This window comes from Anoplophora glabripennis, unplaced genomic scaffold (assembly GCF_000390285.2).
Source record: "Anoplophora glabripennis isolate ALB-LARVAE unplaced genomic scaffold, Agla_2.0 scaffold149, whole genome shotgun sequence".
Lineage (NCBI taxonomy): Eukaryota > Metazoa > Arthropoda > Insecta > Coleoptera > Cerambycidae > Anoplophora > Anoplophora glabripennis.
This window is the reverse complement of record NW_019416248.1, coordinates 523,491-546,927: the sequence shown is the minus strand read 5'-3', so window position 1 is coordinate 546,927 and position 23,437 is coordinate 523,491. Positions and strand designations below refer to the sequence as shown.

General features: G+C 32.6%; 1 long non-coding RNA gene across 1 annotated transcript in view; it reads right to left on the bottom strand.

Annotated features, from left to right (window-relative positions):
* The window catches only part of LOC108911722, a 39,702-nt gene extending 16,466 nt beyond the window's left edge, over window positions 1–23,236 (bottom strand). The window contains exons 1-2 of the long non-coding RNA XR_001964515.2: window positions 23,092–23,236; window positions 22,235–22,444 (exon numbers count right to left, since the gene is read on the bottom strand). This is a non-coding gene — a long non-coding RNA (uncharacterized LOC108911722). The remainder of the gene's footprint in view (window positions 1–22,234; window positions 22,445–23,091) is intronic.
* Window positions 23,237–23,437: the final 201 nt, after the last annotated feature.

Below are 23,437 nucleotides of genomic sequence, written 5' to 3'. Positions count from 1 at the left end.
TGAAGACGGTAACACAAAAAAAAAGGAGAGAGAAAGGAAAATTTTGATTATATTTTGAGTATACAAAACCAATTTAGAGTTGACTTTTTCTCTAATATGATTTAAATTAAACTATTATTGAGTCATTTTTACTTCATTTCGAGGGGCCTCCTCCTGTCCTGGCTGAGACCCGCCAGCTGAGACCTGTTCTCTTGACGATCACGCTTTTCTGGAGCATCTAACGGGCCCCTATCAACTGGTCGAGATTATAGAAGCAATATGTAAGTGGTGCCATTTTCCCGGCGCCATTCGAAATCAGTAGAAAATACTTGTATTTCTGTTAGTACCAAAATAAACTTTTTTTAAGTATATGTGTATGAAATGGGTACAATATCCTTAGCGTTTTTCATAAGCAAAACATTGTAGGCGACATAAACAGTTTTGTACTCCCTTCCAGGTCATTTATCTTAATTTAAGAAACATGGATCACTGATAAAGCCCTATTTATTAATAGATTTATCTGCCATTATTCTTAAGTTATCTAGTGCCTATGAACCGCCTAAATTGTATTTTTTTGGGCTCTTATCAATATATTATTTATCCTCGAGGCTTCTTTAAATATATATCTTATAAATCACTGTTTCCTGTTGTCATCATATTTTTGAACTTTATCTTTCGCTTTATTAATCGATGAATGAATTGAGAGTCTTAGTACAGGGACTGGTTTCAAATTCTAATCCAAAATAAAGACCCTGTGAGGTCCTTTTCAGTGTCATTAGTTGAGAACTAGTCGCAAAGGGTTGGTCGCTTGGTTGGTTGATACAAAACTGAATGTGGGAACTAAACACCACTTTTTACATGAAGACGTACATATTCACCTTAGTGTTCCAATCTAAGTAACCTTTACCTACACAGATTTTACATATCCGTTTGCTTCCAAAATTGGAGATATATGTAGCTAAAATTAACATTTCATTGAAATTTGTAACGTTTTCGACGACCCTATGTCACCAGGAATATATTGTAAATAACTAAAAATCAGCCATAAATGATTTTTATTATTATTTCCTACTCGATGCGATAGTTCGCTTTAATTTGAATACATGTTATGGCAACCTTGAAAGTAATTATGTTTTAAATTATTTACAACGTTATTGCATTAAAAAATAACCAACGATGTAAGCTCTGGGAAATAATTATTGGAAACTATAACGCAAGTTACTTTAATAGTACTGTACACAACATACAATTTTATAATTAACAAAATAATGCGCAAAAAATTGGTAATGTATCAACTGTTTTCATATCTACTACGACTTACCCAAACTAATCCATAGAAGATTTATACAAATTTACTATTTTTCATAGCTTAACATTGGTTTCACTCTAAATCTCATATTAAAGTTATCTAAAAATTCAATAAAGAAGTTTTTCTAAAAATTAATTTTTAATCTCAGTCTTATTTGTTTGTTTTTGAGACAAACACAACTGACTGTTTTAAAGTATATTCCTTCCTAAGCATAGAATAAGCTACCTTTGAACTATCACCCATTTTTTGCTGACACTGTATATTAAAGACAGAAATTGGTTTACTTTGGACAGACAATTGAGTTTTTCTCAAATTTCCAGGTATTATTGAAAAATCTGCATTTTCCACTGATTATGAACACTATGAATTTCTAATTATGCCGTTTGGTTTAAAAAATGCACCTGCAACTTCTCAAAGATATGGATAAAACTAAATTTTATTAAATCACTTTAATGTCCCGTATTACAAAAACAAAAGAAGATAGATTTGATGTTCTATCACCCTCTACATATTTTGGTGACAGCGTTTTTATTGGTTCCTTCATTAATGATTGACCATATTTTATTTTTTTTAACTTCTATAGCAATAAATACTTATACAGAGCACGATATCACATTTTTGGATAATATCTTTATTTTAAGATAATTAAAATCAAAAAGTCAAGTATTGTCAAATTAATCAAATATCAAATCGTCATTTATTGGGCCTTACACCTCTACTGACGCTACTGCACTTTATACAGATATTGTAGCTGTACCTACCTGTAGAGGGCCCCCATTATTGTACCCTAATAATTTGCGCACTGTGAATTTCTAAGGATGCCGTTCGGTTTAAAAAATGCGCCTGCAATACTGAAGACCTCTATTCCATACAAAGGAAATGGACGATATTTGAGCATGTTACACCTAATCTTTTACTTCAGGACATCCAGTATACCGCTTTTAAGTGTACACATGAAAGAAAAGTAACATTCTGGCGCCAATTTACATGAAATAGGTGGTACGCGGCTTGTCACGCGGTTATTTAACAAGCCGTCGTGTCTTAGAAGTATTTTCTTGTTTTGTGACACTGAGTGATGTTAGTTGAGTGCGCCATCGTACAAAGTAAGGCTTTCTGATATCGTACCGAAGCTCATTAGAAGCACGAAATTTGTCCTGGAGTTCGTTATCTGGAGACTGCAACATAGTTGCACCGCGAAGCGTTTCGTGTAATTTGTAGATAGGCAAGTAAGTGGCTGCCAAGATCTGATTAGCTCTACTTAGGCAATGCTAGATTAACATTGCTTTGACGAACTTTGGGGTGTCTTTAAATGCTTTTTTGTAGATATAATTGTATGTAGGTGCAGGGAAATATCAAATTTAAAATATAAGGACAGATCAAATGAAATATAATTCATTAAAAATATTAGTTAAAGTCAAAAGAAGTTATATTGGCAACAAACAATTTAGATTAATAGGTACTTCATTTTACTACTACAGAACATCCTTTTTCAAATGACGCACCTGCACTATTTTATTCCATATATTCATGAATATAGATGTCAACAACGTAAGACAAACAGGTTGAGAGTTTTTTATGAGTAAACTAAATATAAAATGTTACTTAATAACAGATATAAATAATATTGATCAAGAAATCAAAGGAAAATCTGATTCTGACTAGTCAATAATTTGCATTTTACTTATGCACAGTGTCAAGGATATAACGGTCATTATTTTGACATGTGATCGGAGTAAATTAAGGGGAATAGGTAGCAAATTTAACATTAGTTAGCTGATGCCTTAAGATGCGATGTACGGAACGAGATGAGGTTCCTACTTGCTGTGCGAGTCGTCGAGTACTAATTGTGGGGTTTTCGTCAAGATTTTCCAACATTGCATCTTCAACATTAAGGTTCACTTGCTGACCACGTCCTTCTGCTTTGATTGTTTAATATAAAATTTGATACTGCTACAATATGAAGACGAATATTCAAAGAGTAGAATGTAAATAGTCAAGGTATGAAATTATCCAGGTAGGAAATACAGTATTCGTGAAAACGATGATTCTATGTAATTTTGTATTTAATTTTTTTCCTATGATTTTGTAATAAAAATATGTATATAATTTTGTAATAAAGATACGTAAATATTACCTTGTATTTACTATTTACTACCTTAAGTATATTCGAAAATCTAAAATAAAAAATTTTTGGAAATTTTTTTTCGAAAATTTTGGAAATTTTTTAAATTTTTTTATGTTGAATTAAGATCGAATATTCATTTCTACATATTAATGTATTCAATATTTGAGTGAAATTTGACAATTCTTACGTTTGAAGAGTGAATTTATTCGCTTGTTTGTCCGCGGAAGATGACTTCATGGCTTTAATAATTTTTTTTCAGACAAACCATAGCTCGGACGAAAAAAGTGCAAAATGTCTTTTTTGTTGGAAAAAACGTTTTCTACAAGATAGTATATTTTATTTTTCTCTATCTTGATCTCAGTCCAAAATATTAAGGAAATTTAAAAATCAAAATGATTTTCAAAATTATTTTGGACTTTGTGAAACTGATAGACCAGTGAATTTTAAATAAAAATATGTAAATATTACCTTGTATTTACTATTTACTACCTCGAGTATATTTGAAAATCTAAAAATAAAATTTTTGGAAAATTTTTTTCAAAAATTTTGAAATTTTTTGGAATTTTTGCTTTTTTTATTTTTTATTTTCTTGCTGAATTGAGATCGAATATTCATTTCTATATATTAATGTATTCAATATTTGAGTGAAATTTGACAATTCTTACGTTTGAAGAGTGAATTTATTCGCTTGTTTGCCCTCGGAAGATGACTTCATGGTTTTAATAATTTTTTTCAGAGAAACCATAGCTCGTACGAAAAAAGTGCAGTGTATTTTTTGTTGGAAAAAACTTTTTCTACAAGGTCGTATTTTTTATTTTTCTCTATCTTGATCCCAGTCCAAAATATTACGGAATTTCGAAAATAAAAATGTTTTTCAAAATTATTTTGGACTTTGGGAAACTTTTTCTTCTGCATATTTTGAAGAACTTATAAAAAAAAATCAGCCATATTGCTAAGTACTTTTGGTACAAAATTACCTCCATCGACTGGGCTGTAAGGGCAAATTAGAAGTGCATTTTTATTCGAAATACAAATCCGAATCGGAAAAATCCTGTGAGCATTCCACGCGGCTGCAATAAAAATAAAACGGTACAACTAGATAATTTCAGAGGTGAATGGGAAACATCCGAAACTCTTTCTCTTCTTGGCCTCCCCACCCCACACACACCACCAGGGCATGTTCGTACGCATTCCTCAATGGGCAAACAATACGCCGACAGTCGTATAGTGGCAATGGGCTCGGTGGCAGTGCTAAGGCCCCCCCGTCTATCGGGCCTTGTTGCATCCATGCACACACACACACACATACACACAAACTTGCCCGCATTTCCGTTACGGAGTGCGACACAGCGACCGTCCAGTGCACCGAAAACCTGAGGATGGACGGTGCCACCGAAATACCGTCTCGTGACAAGACAGTGCAGTGTACCGGATGTGTCTTTAAATCCAACAGTTCCCTACGGCGAGAATTTTCCTCTGTGCTCTCCGCCTCCGTCCCAGTTCAATTTCGAGTAAGTTTTTACCATCTCATTCCGTTCTAGATGGATAAGTATCGTTAAAAGGTACACGGTAAATATTTGAATTTCACATTCTTTTGTGTAATTAAATGATAACGCTGTCGTTTAAAATTTAAAGGGACTCGATTGTTTTTCTACATTTAATTATGTCGACCTCATTATTCGGTACACATTCCATTAGATTAAAACAAAAACAGTCCGGTCTGATAAGGAACACTCGATTTTTTCTATTTTTGACGATTATTTCTAGTTTTTGGTCCCTAGGCTTATTTTTAAGAACAACAAATAAGTACCGCACAAGTGTGTATTTGGCCCAATTTAACGATAAACAATTTACAATATACTGGGTGTCCGCAAATCTCACCGACAACGTTTGACTGCGTATTCACGACGATAAATAAAACTAATTTAATTAATAACTTCATAACCTTTTCGCCGATCGTGTTAAAATTTGACGGGTTTACTTGGACTATTATGGCATAGCACGTCTTAAAACTTTAGTCAAATCGATATACTGGGTGATAGTTTTCTCCGGTTACCTCTCCCTTTTAGCCGTCAAAACTTTTACAATGGTCGTATTTTTCTAAAACTGGCACCAACGTTGAAAAGGTCGTTTCATTTAAAAAAAATATTGTCCCTTGAGAAAATCGCCTGCAGAAAGCCATTCTCGAGAAAAATGGCATTATTTGCACGTCTGTATGTCATGGATTTAAAACTTTGAGTTCTGTAGGCGATGAAAACAAGTTGATTGTTGTGGCTATCAGGTAATGTCATTACTGTCTTGTTTCTTTAGGATTCTCATCACTACTCACATGCAAACTATGAAGTGTCCGCAGTGTATCAAGACAACTAAACGTATGTAAAACTAATGTTCACAAAACTTTAAAAAAGCAACTTCTTTCATTTAACTCCTGCTCAATAACTTGAAAATTTTGATCCCAACGCACGTTTACAATTTTGCCGCTTATTAGTATGGCTTCGTAGAAGTTAATAATTTGCTTCAAAAATAGTTTTGTACTGACAAATCTTGTTTTACAAGGACCGGAGTTGTAAATTTTCATAATTTGCATGAGTGGAGTGATAATAATCCTAAAGAAACACGACAATAATGACATTATTGTTATAATTTCATCGCCTACTGATCTCAAAGTTTCTAATCCGTGATACTGCTACGCAAACGAAACCGTTTTAAAAAATACGACCACTGTAAAAGTTTTGACCTCTAAAAGGGAGAGGTAACCGGAGAAAACTATCACCCAGTATATGGATTTGACTAAATCTTTAAGAAATAATACTTACGCCATAATAGTCCAAATAAATGTGCAAAATTTTAACGCGATCGGCGAATTAGTTTTATTTTTGACAACTGAAAATTTGAAAATTTTTTATTTAACTTGTTTTTCGTAGATCGTTTTTATTTATCGTCCTGAATATGCAGTCAAACGTTGTCGGTGAAATTTGCGGACACCCTGTATACAGAGTGGTTCTATATAATCTCTGAAGACACATGTAAACACATCTAAGGTTGTCAACATCAGGTCAATGTTGGCCAGAAGAAATATTTCAAATTATTTCCGCACGATGAAAAGTCAAACATTAATACAGCAATAACTTTATAACAATTGCAATAAAAAAACAAAAATTTCTTTTATTGTTATAAAATTACAATATTTATAGAACAAAACAAAAATTGATTAATCTCATTATTACTTGTACGTTCAAGTCCAACAGTAAATTACATTTATTAGGATAAAATAATTTTTTATTCCAGTTTTCTACGTTTATGTTTTTGATCACTGCGGACATTATTTTTGTTCTGGATCTTTTAAATAACGAATAAACGTGGAATATTATCGCTTTGACTCTGTTCTCGTTATGAATTGCAAAAGAATTTTTTTACACAGATACATTTTTAGTTAAATTCAATTTGAAACCTAGAATTCGGAGTAGTCGCAAAATCCGAAAACTTCGAGTCAAAATGACATTGTTGACAACTCATGAATACAGTTGCCTGTTTCAAGGGGGTTGGCATATTTTTGGGATATCATAAAAGTTCTTTGAGATATCTTTATTCTATTTTAAATTTACCTTAATTGAGTTTTCGAGATATTGAGGTTTTCACAACATGATGGTGCATTAAAAAAAATCAATGCATATCCGATCAATGTTATGAATTTTTACAAATACACCTTCATGTGTGAACTTGAATTTCTCGAAAACAATTCAATTTATTTAAATCAAATGAGAGTAAATTAAAAACAATGTTTAAGTATATCTGTAGGTACATTTCTTTTCTATATGTCTAAAGGAAAGACGTTTTTATGTATATTCTTTCTTAATTTTATAATTCTTGTTTGAATATTTTAGAAAATATGATTTATCTGCGACTAAAAATTGAAATATTTGTTCTTAAAAAGAAAAAAAATGGACACTAGGAGTGAATGAAAAGTTGTAGTAGTAACTAGCATTAATAAAAGCAGTTTTAAAGGATTGTGAATGTTACAGTTTTACATAATCTTAATTTTTTAGAGGCTATAGTGTGCTGAAGTACATTTAGCAAAAGAGTATTTTATATCTAATATTAAATTCAATACAGAAAATGATACAGGATTCTCTTAAACTTCCATCAGAAGTGTAGTAGGTGCTAAACCTTAATACGTTATACATTTTAAACCTATGTCTTTGTTTTATGGTTGGTGCTATTTTTACTACCTCCATATTGACGCCAAAACCAGATATTTAACCTAGATCACTTACTATCAATTACTTACTATCGTGATATCAATTCGCGTGATAATTCCATTTAAATTCGTTCAAAATTTCATATGTAGTTCACTCTCAAACGTAGTATCCTAGATTCTAGAAAAACAGATAAATAAACAATAAACTAAAATATTTTTGAACATCGACTGACGATTTAGGGCGGTTACATTGTTTATTACCTTTAAATTAAATAGATTTGGACCTGTGAAGTGTTCGGCAAATATCACTTTCAGAAAAAGTTAACATTTACAAAGCCGTTATTATTTATTCTGCGATAAAGGAAGTGAATCACTTGATAATGTTGGCTTGGCCTCGAGATTGGCAAGGAAGCTGTAAAAATATTAAAAGTCCGTCTAGAAGATGAGACTGCGTAGAAAAAAAACTTGCGAAAGATTGCATATTTTGTTTGTGTTAACGAAGATGTAAAAATAATATCCGAAACGTTGTCTTATAGAAAACGTAAATATAGAAAAAGAATACAAGGTTAATTTGTTACTAAATTCATGGTACAAGAAAATATGTTCACTAGTATCACTAGTTTTAAGGATTACAGGACATCTAGAAAGACTCCATTCATAAAAGTTACTACCAACAGCGCATACTAGTCTGGTAACCTTCGTAGTATATAAAAATACCATCAGGCACATCAAAAGGTCCAAAGTTAATAAAACCGTTCTTTATTATATTATCTACTTCTTAGGGAATTTGAATAGAGTGTTGTGTGCAGCTGAAGAATGCCGATTAAATTTTATCTCAGGTATCTTTTCCGAGAACTGGGAACAGGATCTGTGGAAGAATGTACGCGTCGAACGAATCCTAAAATGGGCCTCAACTTTTTCACGTTTTAAAGTAATTTTTAAAATTTCACATTAACACGAAGGCAGAAAATCATAAAATCTCACACTTGAACACATCATTGGACAAAATTAAGAATAAAAGTGACGTGTACATAAAGTAGGTGTCCTCAAAGACTCAAAGCAACAGTTTTTTTTACTTCTACAGGCAACGACAATGCGTCTGAATACGCCTTTATTCTCGTGCTACACCTTAATTAAAAAAAGGTCCAATTAAAACTAAGCGGAAAGCATAGCACGTCAACAGTTCAAGAATACAGTTTTTAGTCATTTATTATCGTGATATAGCCAGAACAAATTAAACTCATATATTAATTATGTGAGTACGTAGATGCACACGTATGAATAGTCGCACATTTCTTGCAAACCATGAATTAATATTAATTGTAAGGTTTTTGTCTGTGAATAATGCAGGGAAATGAGCGTATCTAATTGAACGAAGTAAATATTAATGACAAACAATTAATATTGCGTCAATATTGCTCAAGTAATCCATATTCAAATTATATTTCCGATTGTACAGAAATCTTCATATGAAGTTCGACATTTTGTAAGAAATATTAATATAAACATTTTCAATACCTAGTTTACAATCTACATATAAACCACATATATTCAGTATTCGATATGTTCGAAATTTATACTCTTCATATTTTTCACATTGTACAAAACGTATCCACAATATTATACTAAATTGTCACCTACTACCCACATAATACAAACGAAATTATCTCGCACAGAAACCTAACGTAAATTAAGCTACACACGAAACGGTTTAGGCTCACGATAAGGCCCCCTTTCAATATTTTATAATAATGCCCTACCCACATAACGAATTATTAGTTTCAATTAATACAAGTATGTTATTTTAATTTAAAAGAGACTAATCATTGTTATTATCAGGTCTGTCGTTATAGGGTAACAACGTTGTCTTGGCAAACTGTATATACAGGGTTAGTCACTATAATCTGACAACATATTGTGAGTTTATTACTGAAATTACAAACAAGTTTTTAATACAAAAGTTTTAGCTCTTTTTATGAATTTCTATAATACAGTATTAGAAAAAACAATCACTAAATTAAAGATTTTTTTTTAACAGAACACCCTATATATTAGCGCATACTTAGTTTTGTTAAAATTTTCTCTATTTAAAAATATATAATATGTCACTGATTCAGGAGCTTTCGACATATTTCAGTTTAAAACTATTCTGACGGATCGCAGTGGATATGGACGACTCACGCGGGACAAAGGACATAAATTTCCGTCCTGTTTTTTCAAAAATAGTTTTAAACTGAAATATGTCGAAAAGTTATGAATCAAACAGTAACATAATATATTATATATTTTTGAAAGAAGAAAAATGTTACGAAGCTAAGCATGCGCTAATATATAGGGTGTTCCATTTAAAAAAATATATATTTTCTTTAATTTAAAGATTTGCATTATTCAATTGGTTGTTCTAATACTGTATTATAAAATTTCATAAAAAAGCTAAAACTTTTGTATTAAAAACTCTTGTAGTTTCAATGATAAACTCACAATAAGTTGTCAGATTGTTGTTGATCCTTGGTTGTTAAGGTTATTAAAAAATTATTCTAGTGGATGCAAGGACTGCTTAAAAATAAGATTTATTTATATTTCCATCTTTGTGAATTCTGAAGTTCAGATAATAATGAACGACGCGCTGACCTCTCCCTGCACGCCGCTGGCGCAGGATGAAAATTAAAAATAAATATATTTACCGTTAGCTGTGTGAGACAAGATACACCTCGAATTATAATTGCTAATTTTTATAAGATGCCCGGCTGCGTCTGCACAACCCAAGCGTGGCAGACAGTCGTCTGCACTAGGATATACCGTTGCTAATGAGACGTTTATATAGAAAATTATCGTCTGGAATAAAACGAAGTATATGGTGACTAGATGCCGATTAGGCTCGCTGGGATGGTGCTCCGTCAGATGTTCCGCGTTTAGAAAACACCTCGGAGGAAATCGTTTAAGAAACAACTAATTTTCTTTTAATAACATCACCACTGGCACCACCTGCTTGAGATCGTCACTGCTCGAATTAAAACTTACGCGAGGAACACCTGGTCGCCTCTTTGGCAATTCTTACAACAATTATTTCTACTGGTAGACTGTGAAGCATTGAAAAAAAATTAAAGTAACAGGAACAGGGCATAAGTACCGGGTGTTTAAGTAGTAAAAACACCTTATATGAAAGTTGCACCCCCAAGGCGATATACCCTCCTAAAGGAGGGGAGAGAAATTCACATTTTAATTTTTTTCTTTAACATGGGGAATGCTAGAGGCACGAAACTTGGTATGAGCATCCTACTAATAAAGAGACAACTTTTCAATAATTTTTCGATCATTGGCGTATTTTATAAAGGAGTGAAACAGTCAACCCCATTGCAATGTTTTATTCAAAAATTTTTATATGAAGCAAATTATTTACTTAAAAATATTTATTAGGAAGACTGATTTATTGCGCAACTTTTTTACCTCTTGTAATTTTTCGATAAAACCGATAGTTTTCCATTAAAAAAATGAGATGTGTCATCGTTCACCAAAGGGCTAATTGCGAACATTTGTAAAAATAAAGTAAGCGGATGTCATAACAAATAAATTGTTATTTATCATATTAATAAATTGACACACAAAGGTTTAATCGAAAGTAGATAGATGTTAAGCAGAAATTCGTACGAAGTGGGCGAAATTGCGAAATTTAGCGAAATGAACTTTCTAAAAACAGTATCTGATTGTTAAAACGTCAATCTAAAACATGTATTTAGTTTTCCCTAGAACTAGGGAAAAATCGCCGAAATCTGGCACCGCCGCACAAGAACGACATCAAAGCTGGCACGGAGAAGACGGTACCGAAACAAAAGAAAGGTGCAAGAAGGCTCCCCCAAAGCACCAAAAGGGTGCCTAATCGTTAACAAACTAGTCTCGCCGCGAGCTTACGCAGGCCGTCAGGAGCGGCTTCGTGCAGGGGTCGTTGGCGCGGCGGCGGCCCTCGCTTGAGCGCCCATCCGTGTCCTCCGTCTGATTCCTAGGCGACCGCGGCAGCGGTGTAGCGAAGACGCTGGCTCTGCATCACGGAGTAATGTTATGTTATTGTTCTGCGTTTAAAGAGCTCACCAAAGCTGCTACACTAAAACGATTCGTTAAGTCATCATTTTTTTCTCGACACTTTTGAAGGGACATTTGGCAGTCCGAAAGGGATTCATCTGAATTCGTAACAGAATCTAAGATCATACTACATAATCTATTCTTAGAAGGGATGCTTCCCTTTATGTATTCTTCTTTCACGCATGCACTTCTTCATTCCCCATGTATTTTTAGAGTCTCTAGCGAGACATTTCTTCTAGAGGTTACCTAACTTCATCTTTTCAAACCCAACAATTTCTCGTTGAATTTAAGCCCTACTTTGATGAACAAACGTTTGCAACATCTTCGAAAATTTCAAATATAACAGAAACTAACCATGAATTCATAAAAATCTTAACTTATGCCAATTTTTAAACAAAAATACAGTTGTTGGTATAATCTTATCAGTATGCAACCAATTATACCTCTATTCCAAATTTACATCAAATAGAAAGTACTACAAACAAACGCGATAGTATTAGAGCAGGGCGGATCTGTTTTGAGGTGGATGTGAGCAAATTTTTGCTGAAATACCTTCAGTGCAACTCACAAAATAAAAGTGTAGATCCCTAGATCTGGACAAGGTCCGGAACATTTTGAAAATTGCAAAAATTTTAAAAAATACCTACCTATTTTATCTGAGTTTTTTATTTATATCTTGGAATCTATGCATTTTGGAAGAATATTGAAGAGGAAAAAAAGTTTTAGAATTGAATTTTGTACAATATTGTGTAAGTTAAAAATGTTTAAATTTATTACCGATGTTGCAAAATAGCAATAATAATTCATGAAAAAAGGCAGTATAATCAAGTTTCTTGGATATTTTTTTTTAAATATTTTAATTATTCCGAGGGCATTGTCATTTTGGTAAAAAAAACTTTAGAGTATAATAAAACAACACACCAAACTTCATTTAAATCAGTCCTGTAGTTTTCGCAAAATAATTTTTTGAAAAATATTTAAAAAAAAAAATTTCGAATTTTCAAAATGTTACACGGCCTCAAATAAAGCATCTAGATACTTGAACATTTTTACACACAGCAAAGACCGCTTAATCTTTCAAATGGTTTTTGAAAAATTGAAATCTGTTGATGCCACAGTAAATTTTTAAAGTTAAGACTCTTTTTTTATTTTTAAACTTTAAATTTTATTCAAAAAATTATTTTGCGGAAACTATCTAACCAATTTTAATGAAGTTTGGTACGTTGTTTTATTATACTCTAAAGTTTTTTTTACCAAAATTAGAATTCCCTCGGAGCAACTAAAATATTAAAAAAAAATATCCAAAAATCTTGACAAAAAATAATAATAATAATTTTCCTTTCCTCTCTTTTCCATTTAGAGGATTAATTTTTATTTAATTTAATTTTTTATTATTATTTTTTTATTAAAATTAAACAAAAATTTTTTTTGTTTAAATTACTATGAAATTGACCAAAGTAGGATTAATTCAAGAGCGATTTTCTCAGAAACCGTTAAAGATAACGATTTGAAACAAGAGTACCTTTTTAATGTAAAACAATTCGGGAAAACGGAATTTGCTATCCAATTTGTTAAAGTCAAAGATGAAAAAGTTACACACGCAAAGTACCAAGGGCCCCCCGTACCCACCCGAATGGACCTTGTGGAAATAAATGGATTAGTCCATCAAATTGCTCATCAAAATTTAGCTGTGTATACCAAATTTCATTCATTTATCACAACGCGATTGAGATATTGCAAAAAAATGATTTCCATTCCTCCCTCTTCAATGGGTCCCTGTGCCCTTAGGAAGCATTTCCGGACCCATGTTCATATGAACTTTTTTACTTAGTTTTGATCATAGAATCGGCCTGTTCAGGGTTGACAGCTAATTATGAGACACCCTGTATACATATGAAGTTCGCAAATTGTAGACCTTAACACAAAGGCCAAAACGATTTTCTTCACTTCCTTATTTCTAAATATACCTCTGGAATTTAAAAAATATTGACTAGACACACAACCGTTCATATGTATTTCTATTCAGTTTATGACACTATGGTTCAGAAATAGCCGTCTGGCCGAACTAACGCCAGACGTATGCTCAGCTGCATTGACACTTAGCCAAGTCAACTCATACAACTTATTTATGACACTGCTACATGCATTCACACCTTCCTCCGTGTCAAAAAAAAATCGTTTGCTTCTTCGTCTCGATGTAATAGTACCTGCGTAACTTGTATCTGCGAGGAGTTCCCTGCGATTATCGGTAACTGATGGAATTTTACCGATGCAAGTTTAAACCGTTTCCCAATTTGTTTGTAATGGGTATTGCACCAGAAAAAACCTGGTTTTAATAACAGCGCAGTAATATTTGTAGGTATTATTGTTAATTAGTCACTTTTCAATGATAATGTCAACACGACCATTAAAAATAATTAAAGTGCGCTTGACGAGTTCCCTACGTTGCATACAAATTAAAAACGATATGCCACAACTTCAACGAAATTTATTCTTACCGCAAGAATACGTGCTATTACAAATTACAACACACAATCCCATTCTTACGTTCTGAGCCCATGTGATTTCTGTAGGTCTGTAGTTCCCATTAACTAATTTGTATCATCATAGATAGGCATGTGAAACGAGATTAAAATAGCATAAAAAAATTTAATTAGGTTAAAACTACCCAGTACGGCAGCTGTAAGAGTCGGTAAAGTAGTCGTTGGAAAATAATTGAATGTTCGTTGCTTAAAGTGCATAAATGTCATTAAGAATAAATAAAAGGATTAAAACTCGATAGTTTTTTAATACAGTTAAAACAAACAATAACTAAACTTGACTAAACTAAACTAAAAAATGAGGCATACGCTTTCATACTACATACATATTACAATCTATTCTCTATATCGATGCTTTAGTACGAAAACATGCTATCTCAAATTTCGCTTGGAAAACATGCTATCTCAAATTAAGCCTGGAAAACATGCTAACTCAGATCTTTAAGTAAAAACATACTATCTCAGTTTGACTAGAAATTTAAGTTTTATGTGCATGTTTTGGGCAATAGTGGTATTACAAAACTTGAAAAAACAAAGATAAAACAGATGACTTTGCTGTTACGTCAAATGTTCTGATGAGTTGCCAGTGTATACGCAGCTTTAGATATCGAGCGACGAGACGAAATTTCACGCGAAACCGTCCTTAATTAGGCTTAACTTTTTGTGAGCAGCCGAGCGAACAGAACTATCACGTTGGCGCCTACTCTAATTCGTGCGATATTATACAATTAATTAAGTATAGTTTCCGATACACTTTGAACCGCCACAGATATCATTTCATTTAATTCTGTAATAGGTGCAATTACACACGCGTAATAACTACCGTGTCCGTTTCGAAATTCAGCACCCATAAAAGTTTTATGCTAGCGTAATTGCATGGGGAAATTAGTTATCATTATAATTAATTATATTATTTTTTCTGTTTAGAAATGCGACAAATCGTCGCCATCGATAAGACGGGGCCTGTTTAGAAAACTTTATCTTAACGTCGAATAACGACGTATCTCTTATACAAACATGACGTTAACAACAATTGCCGAGAGTTAAATTGTTACTATGCGTTTCGGTTATATCTGAAGCGAAACTGACTTGGCTACTTAAAAGACATCATATTTTTTGTGAACAGGGGTTATCTTGCTTTTATAATAGTTGTATTCTCGAATAAGAACATTGGACGTGATAATGTTAAAGAGGGTCCGTCTAATTTTAGATATTTGCTTAAACTAGATAACAGTCGTGAAAATAAAAACAGTAGCTCTCCTAGATAGGCATCTAAAAATATGTTTAAATGCTTTCGCAAATTTTACTAGCGCTGGCGCGCTTATCTCGTTTATAAAGGACAGAAGATTCTTGTTGGATTAAAAATGAGGCTTTAAATTCTCTTATGAATGTTATATAGGGTGCCCCATCAGTACGGGTACAACGAAAGACCACTGATTCCTGGAACCACAATAGAAAGTACTTCGTTTGGCCACTAGATGGCCTCAAAGATCCCAAAAAACTTTTAAATTTTTTAGATACGTATTAATCGATTGACACCACTTGGTAAATCCGTCGATTACAATTTTTAGTTGCGGATTTTTTGACATAAGAAAATTGTATACAGGACGCCTCAAGAAGAATATATGCGGTCATCATTGATATTTTTTAATGGAACACCCTGTATATTATGCCATTTTTGAATTGTACGGTAGATTCTAAACACTTGTTATATAACATACCATATCTCTAAAATCAGCGGTTTTCGTAATAATGACGTTTGAAATGTGATAAATGGAAAAAAGTTAATGTTTAATCATAAAACATTATTTAAATAACAATTGCTGTATAATAAATGTTCAATGTTTTGTCTGTTTACTTCAATACATTTTTGTAGTCGAAGGATTGTTTTCCGTTGAACGTTTTCAGTTACCTCTGCTGGAATAAGTCTTATTTCCTGGCGTATTCTCTGTTTCAGATCGTCAAGATGTCTATTCTCATAAGCTTTAGATTTGAAATAACCCCATAACAAGAAATCTAAAGGGGTTAAATCCGGTGATCTTGGTGGCCACTCAATAGGACCTCTGCGTCCAATCTATTTATTAGTACTTCAATGCATTCTTCTCAGATAATTAGATTTTTAAAATGAAACGTAAAACTGACAAAATGACACTGACAAACTAAACGTCGGTGATAGTTTTGTCATAAAATATTACATCAAAATGGTCTAGGGGTCAAGGAATGAAAAACGATTAATACGAAGAAAACTGTTTTGTTTAAGATAAAATTTGGCGTACCAGATTGTTTTTGTTGAATTTTTAAAATATTTTCAAGGTTGTTCAACTTAAACGTTTTATTTAATTACTTGTGTGTATTTCAAAATATAAATTTTCAAACGTCATTATTACGAAAACCGCTAATCTTGTCAAAAAATCCACAACTAAAAATACCTACTAATCGAGAATACGAATTTTAAACGAACGCGCTGTATATCAAGTATAACTATATTTTGCATCAAATAAATTCTATCTTTTCAAGCCTTTGCGTCCAAAAAGTCAAAACATATCATTTGTTTATATAATTATATTTCATCTTGATCTTCCTTACATTTATTTGAGAACTTTTAGAATTTATAATGATATTTGGCTTTTAACCACAGTGAATGAACTAAAAATAAACTACCTAGTAGACAGATAAAGCGGCTGCTTTCATGCTTGAGGTACGTCAGATTGAAACAAATCTACAAGGTGTTCAGGTCCTAATGGGCCAAACATCGCTAACAGATTCCGTGGTGAAAATTAAGTGGGATTCTTAACATCTTATTACTATACTAAACTTTTTGCAACAAAGTGCCTTAACAGAAATATCATATTCGAAAAGAATAGTAATCTTTTCCTGGTATAAGAAACAATTTTACGTTTGGGTATATTAAGGAGAAATCTTCTAAATATGTATATTTGTTAATAACATTTGTAACATTAAGTCACCAATGGAAGAAATAGAAGTAAAGATTTTCATATCCTCAGCAAATAACAGCTCATTACAATCAACCGTCATTTGACAAAAGTCGTTAATAAACAGAAGAAGTAATATCTAAAGGGCCATGGTGTGAGCCCTGAGGTACTCCTGAGGGAGCAAAGTAAATAAATGGCACAATATTTTATTTTAGAAAATCCACTAAACATGCATATATTGAAGTAATGTGTATTTTTGGGTAGTAGTTAAAAAAATGCAACTTAATAGCTGAATTTGTTTGGTTTGGTTCGGTTCGACAAAATGGCGGACCGACGCTTTGGTATCTGAGATGTTTTTAACATTTTAATTATTTTTTGTTCTTACTCTAATTATATTTTAAGAAAAAAAAATTAAACTACGAAAAAAGAAAGAGATACCTACATCTGATTACTATAATTAAGGAAAAGTGGATTTAAATTAGCTACGTTGTATGTCTGCTGTTCTTATATAACTACTTATACCTGATAGGTAATAGAAATATACAGGGTGATTTCACTTTAAATACAGAAACTGCAGGACTGTATTAATTACCAAAAATAAGTAGAGTTTTCACTATAAACTTTTTTCTTGCGGGACTCGGTATTTGAGATACAGGGTGTTAAAATTTTCAAAAATATATGTATTTTTGTTGAATTAAATTCTATCAGACGTTCAAGTAATACCTATGGCAATAAAGAGAATAGTTAATGCAAATGGATATGAAATAATAACTGCTATTAATGTTAATTTTTCATTTGCGGAATGTTTTATTTATTTTGTAAATAATCTGCAATAACAAAGTATTTAACATGCGTTTATTATTGTTTTTTTAGTATTAGGGAAGAGTTACTTGTGAGTTTATCCATAGGAAGATATTGCTGCACGAAGTCGTATAATTATCCACTTTTCTAAACATAAACAGTAATGGTTTTTATCATAATAATTACAGTTCAAGTTATAACATAACAATTAACGTTACTTGCAAATAAACTGTCCGTAATTAGGTAAAAAGGTAAATTAAAAAAAAATATATTAAGTTTCGTTTTGAAGTAGGTAAAAAAGTAACATGTAAAAGTTCAAATTATAATTTACATCTTGCTCGCTAGTTAACATAATTTATTTATTATTTTCGTCAGACAATAGTTATTAAAATAATATGTAATCTAGCGTATTAATTAAATAGAACCGACGCTTTACTTAGTTCCTCAAGGTAATAAAACATATTTTGTAACTAACACTTAAATAAGTAGTGTAGAACTTTTAAATCTTGAACTTCACTTCAATATTTTGCTTCGAAATGTAAATAAGTCTGTATAAATTGTACTGAAAAACTACATACATTTTCAACCATACAAAACCATGCTGTATATCCAATAGGTATACAGTCCTGTATCCAATAAGCTGAATTTACCTGCATTTGACGACAAACAAGAAGTTTTATGGAAACGAACATTGATCTGTAGATCCGATATTCAATCAATGTAACAATGGACAAATAAAATATTTGCTACTATGTATCTTATTGCAGATGTCGTTTCGCAAATGAATAAAATATTTTTAATTTGCGATTTAATTGGGAATAGAGGTGTACAAATTATGTAGTTTTTATTATTTGTATGTAGTTATATAATTATAAAAACTGTAAAAATAGAGGTTTGTCACTCCAAAAGCATGCAAATGTAACAGTTTCAAAGTTGACTTAGATTAGGTTACATAAATATATTTATTTCTGGAAAGAATCTATGAACAACGACATTGAGACACCAACTCAGGTTCCAATAAATAACTGTTAGAAATACACAAGTTTTTACAATTTTTATTAAATAAAACCATTGTAATTATCCAGTTATTTTATTGAAAAATTTGCGCAGTATATTTCAACAATAAATTGTACAATTTAAATATTATGGTTAAAACGCCAAAACCGGTTAAATCCAATGAATCTAATCCCAGTCGGTCGAAATCCAAAAATTTTAAAAAGAACTATGTTGTTCGTATGTACAAAATTAATCATCGATTGCAATAATTAAAATATCTAGGGTGTTATACGGATAATATCTAATGCTCTAAGCGTACTACTATTATCCTATAACACCCGTGATGCATTCAACGTTAAATGTTTTGTTAGATTTTTGACTTGTAGCTGGTACGACATTTAAATAATCTACGTCGAAGAGACTAAAAATAAAATAGGTATAACAAAGAAACCAATTATTTCTATACCTAATAATAGGTGATATCAAATGCTGATGAATGAGATTTGAACATTAAATATTTCGCTTATATACTAAACTAATAAAGTAAATACATAAGCAAATCAGCGAAAACACTATAGATTAAACGGATAGATAGATTAATTTGAGCGCTATTGGCGCAAGGATCGAGAGATAGGAAAATGAGTTTATTGACCTAATTACGCCGCCAGATATTTAGTCCGCCATTTTTACGGTCTACGCCAGTCTGGGAAACTTAAATATACTGCCGCGAGGCGATCGAGGAAATTTATATTTCGATCGGCGTCGGTTTTTGTGCAATAGGGTGGTCGGGGTTTTCCACATTCCAACAAAATTTCATGCAGATTCCATGCCCCCATTGAAGGATTAATGATATCAGCTCGACAGATGGGAACTACTTAAAAAAAATGTATTCAAATGTGTTCTACAAAATTAATTATTCTTAAAGAGGTAATATATAAGTGTATCTATATAATGTAATTCAAAGAATTGGGTATGGTCTTCAAATAAAAAAGTCAAAATAACATGCAGTACATTTTTTATATAATAATATACGGGGTGTCTCATAATTAGCCGCCAACCCTGAACAAGCCGATTCTATGATCAAAACTAAGTAAAAAAGTTCATATGAACATGGGTCCGGAAATGCTTCCTAAGGGCACAGGGACCCATTGAAGAGGGAGGAATGGAAATCATTTTTTTGCAATATCTCTCAATCGCGTTGTAATAAATGAAAGAAATTTGGTATACACAGCTAAATTTTGATGAGCAATTTGATGGACTAATCCATTTATTTCCACAAGGTCCATTGGGGTGGGTACGGGGGGGCCCTTGGTACTTTGCGTGTGTAACTTTTTCATCTTTGACTTTTTATCAAATTGGACAGCAAATTCCGTTTTCCCGAACTGTTTTACGTTAAAAAGGTACTCTTGTTTCAAATCGTTATCTTCTTACTTTTGATACGACATATTTACGTATTTTTTTTATTTTTAGGGCCATTTTTGCTGGAACAACGAATACTGGTGAGTTGTACTTAACAATGCAAACGTTATACGTAATTTTGTATTTTTCCCATTTTTAACGGATCCGTATTATCCAAACCACCAAATATGTAATCACCTCGATGGAGCAGTATTATTTAGGTCTTTTGATAACGTACATATTCCGTGTCAACCGCGTATAGCGCTGTATCAAGTTTTATGCGTGCCGTGGAATGTTTGGGTTCACATTGACCTAAAACTCGACAATGTGTACAAGGGACAACGGTCTAGACCTACCATCACCCTGTACGGCTTGACGTAGCCGCTACTCTAGACACTTATCTGGCGTTTCTTCTACGCCAAATCCGTCTGCTTTTTTCGTAACTGTTTTGCAAAATACGCGCTTAATGCGCTGTGCGATGCACATTGAGAATGTACAGGCTTAAGTGGACTGAGAACCTGATTGAAGTGAATTTTACCTGACTTGAATTTTTGTGAGTCCATTTTGGCTTTTAACTTGTCCAGAACAGTTCACAGTAATAGATAATAGCAAATGGAATAAAAAGACGTCCAATAATTTAAGGATGAGAAATTTACTTTAACGAAAACATAATATATTTTAAATGTAGTTTTAATACAAAGGACAAAAGGAAAAATTAAACAAAAAGTATTGTTTTACAGCCTATGTGCCTATTTTTATAATACAAAGCATTGCTCAGATTCAGTATTTTTATATTTACTGTTTTGTCACCGCAATTAAAAATACTTATTTTACTTTGGTACTTTACATTTTTCATTTTTGTCCAATGGTTACTGATTTTGACTTAAAACGGAATACACCTTTACCATCGATAATAATTCCAAACGCCTACAATATCTTTAATTGTTTTTTCTGTACTTTAACTTATAGAAAATGTTAGACTATTGCCCATTTTTCTTTAATTGGTAAAATAACATAAAACATAATAGTATACTGTTTCTAAAAGTCCTGTACTTTTGTATATACCAAGGGTATAAGTGACAAGGGTTTGTTACATCTTATTTTTCATAAGTTCCTTCAAATGTTTTCTAAATGGATATAATAACAAAAGTAATATACTTTAGATATACCTTTGCAAATAACGTTTCTGTTTAGGTGGGAGTTGTTAGATTTTCCTCTGCAAATTTTCTCAGATAAATTAACTTTTCTGGTAACATAAATATAGATATATCATCCCTGTATAAGGATGTAAGGCATAACAACAAAGGAAGTAGACTTAAATTACAATAAAAGCATTGATTTAGATTTACCCTAGATTTGCGGGTAACTTTTCCGTTTAAGGGGGAGTTGTTATACTTTTTGTGTAAAATTTTTAACAGATAATTTCTTTTTTAATAACATAATTATAGATATAGGATATACGACATTGTAGGTGGACAATTTATAAACGAACAAGTCTTCGACAGTAAGTAGTACAGCTTCAGAAAACATTACCTTTACAAGAAGTTATGGAAGGTCAGTACACAAAAATAAATTTATCCAAAAAACGCCTGGGTAATCTTTGAACTAGACACCATGCTTCGCTGAACGAGGGAAGCTACCTCTTGACAGATATACCGTTATAACATAGTAGGCAGGTTAAAGACCTTGTATTCAACCCTTCAAACTGATGGCGATATAAACTGTAGACCATAACTTGGTTTGTTTTAACTATAAGTACATTACCGGAAGTTTTTGCAGTAATATTTCTTAAGCCTAATCACAAGGGTAGTTTTCTAACAGCAATCATGAGGTCGGCATTAATAAAATTAAGTTAATATAGTCTATCCCATAGTTTACCTGCTGCAACGTTTGATAAATGTTTAAATCTCAACCCCTGCCTGAAAACCCTTTACTTCTGAGTGTCCATTCCATAGCCAACTTGGCACAATTTTGAACTTTCGGGTGATTATTTTGGGACGAAAATCGGTGTTGTAGAATTATCTTCTTCTTACACCAAATCGAGAAATGAGGAACTAAGTTTCTTGTGCCAGTCCAGGTGTTGCACCCCTAAAAAAATATTTAAAATAATATTTGACGAGTTATTTGTTGAAATATGGCTATGTAGGAATGAAATAATTTAAAAAAAATTAAATATTGCGAGTTGATTTTTTTCTTAAGGTGAAATACAGAGAAGGCGGCGTGTGTGGTGAATGAATTAGAAAAATGGGGTGCTGGAAACGTTTGTACGATTTTTCTGTGAACTTTTATAATTTCGTTGTGAAGTTTGGATTGCGTTGGTCGTAATTCACCAAAAATTGTTTTGAAATATTACGTTTTTTGATATTTAAAAATAAGACCGCCTCAGGTAACACATTTGAATAATTTTTCTTTTGCGAGATGGAGCTTTGTTTCTATTTTGTTTGAAATCCTCGCCTACCTAGGCTGGAAAGGTCGCTAAGTTTCTCGGAACCAATTACTCGTAGTATTCGACCCTTAAAACGTCAAAAGGGGGTGTCCAGAGGGAAAATATGCCACCCTGATGCGTATTCCGACGTACTTGATTAACGACCGCAATGATGTGAACTTTTATGCACCAAATGGAATGTCCGAGGTGAAAAATACGAAAAAAATGCGAATTAAAGCAGTTTCGAAGCCGAAAGGGCGGCGTTAGAACCCCCCAAAGGGGCCCGCGCTTAGAGCTAGTGGAAACTTACGTTTGCGAAGAAATTGGAACATTTCCGTGCGTGTCGTGTGCGGCACTCGATACTGCACGTAATTGTGCAATTTCCATGCACATTCCACCAACGGCGGGGTGTAATTTTCAAAAATTAAATAAGGAAACGCGTACTTTATTAACTGGCCTGGAGATAGCAGCCATTTTGCGGCATTCCTCTCGCGTCTCGTCTCGCCTCCGACTTGCCGAGGTTCGGGCTCGAATTTCGTTAATTTTCCGTCAAATTCTACGGACTTTTTTGGACGCATATTTTCGCAGGGGCCCCGGCACAGGTGTTTTAGGGCATTTGCGGGTTAAACCACACGTTTTAGGGTAGAAACCGCCTA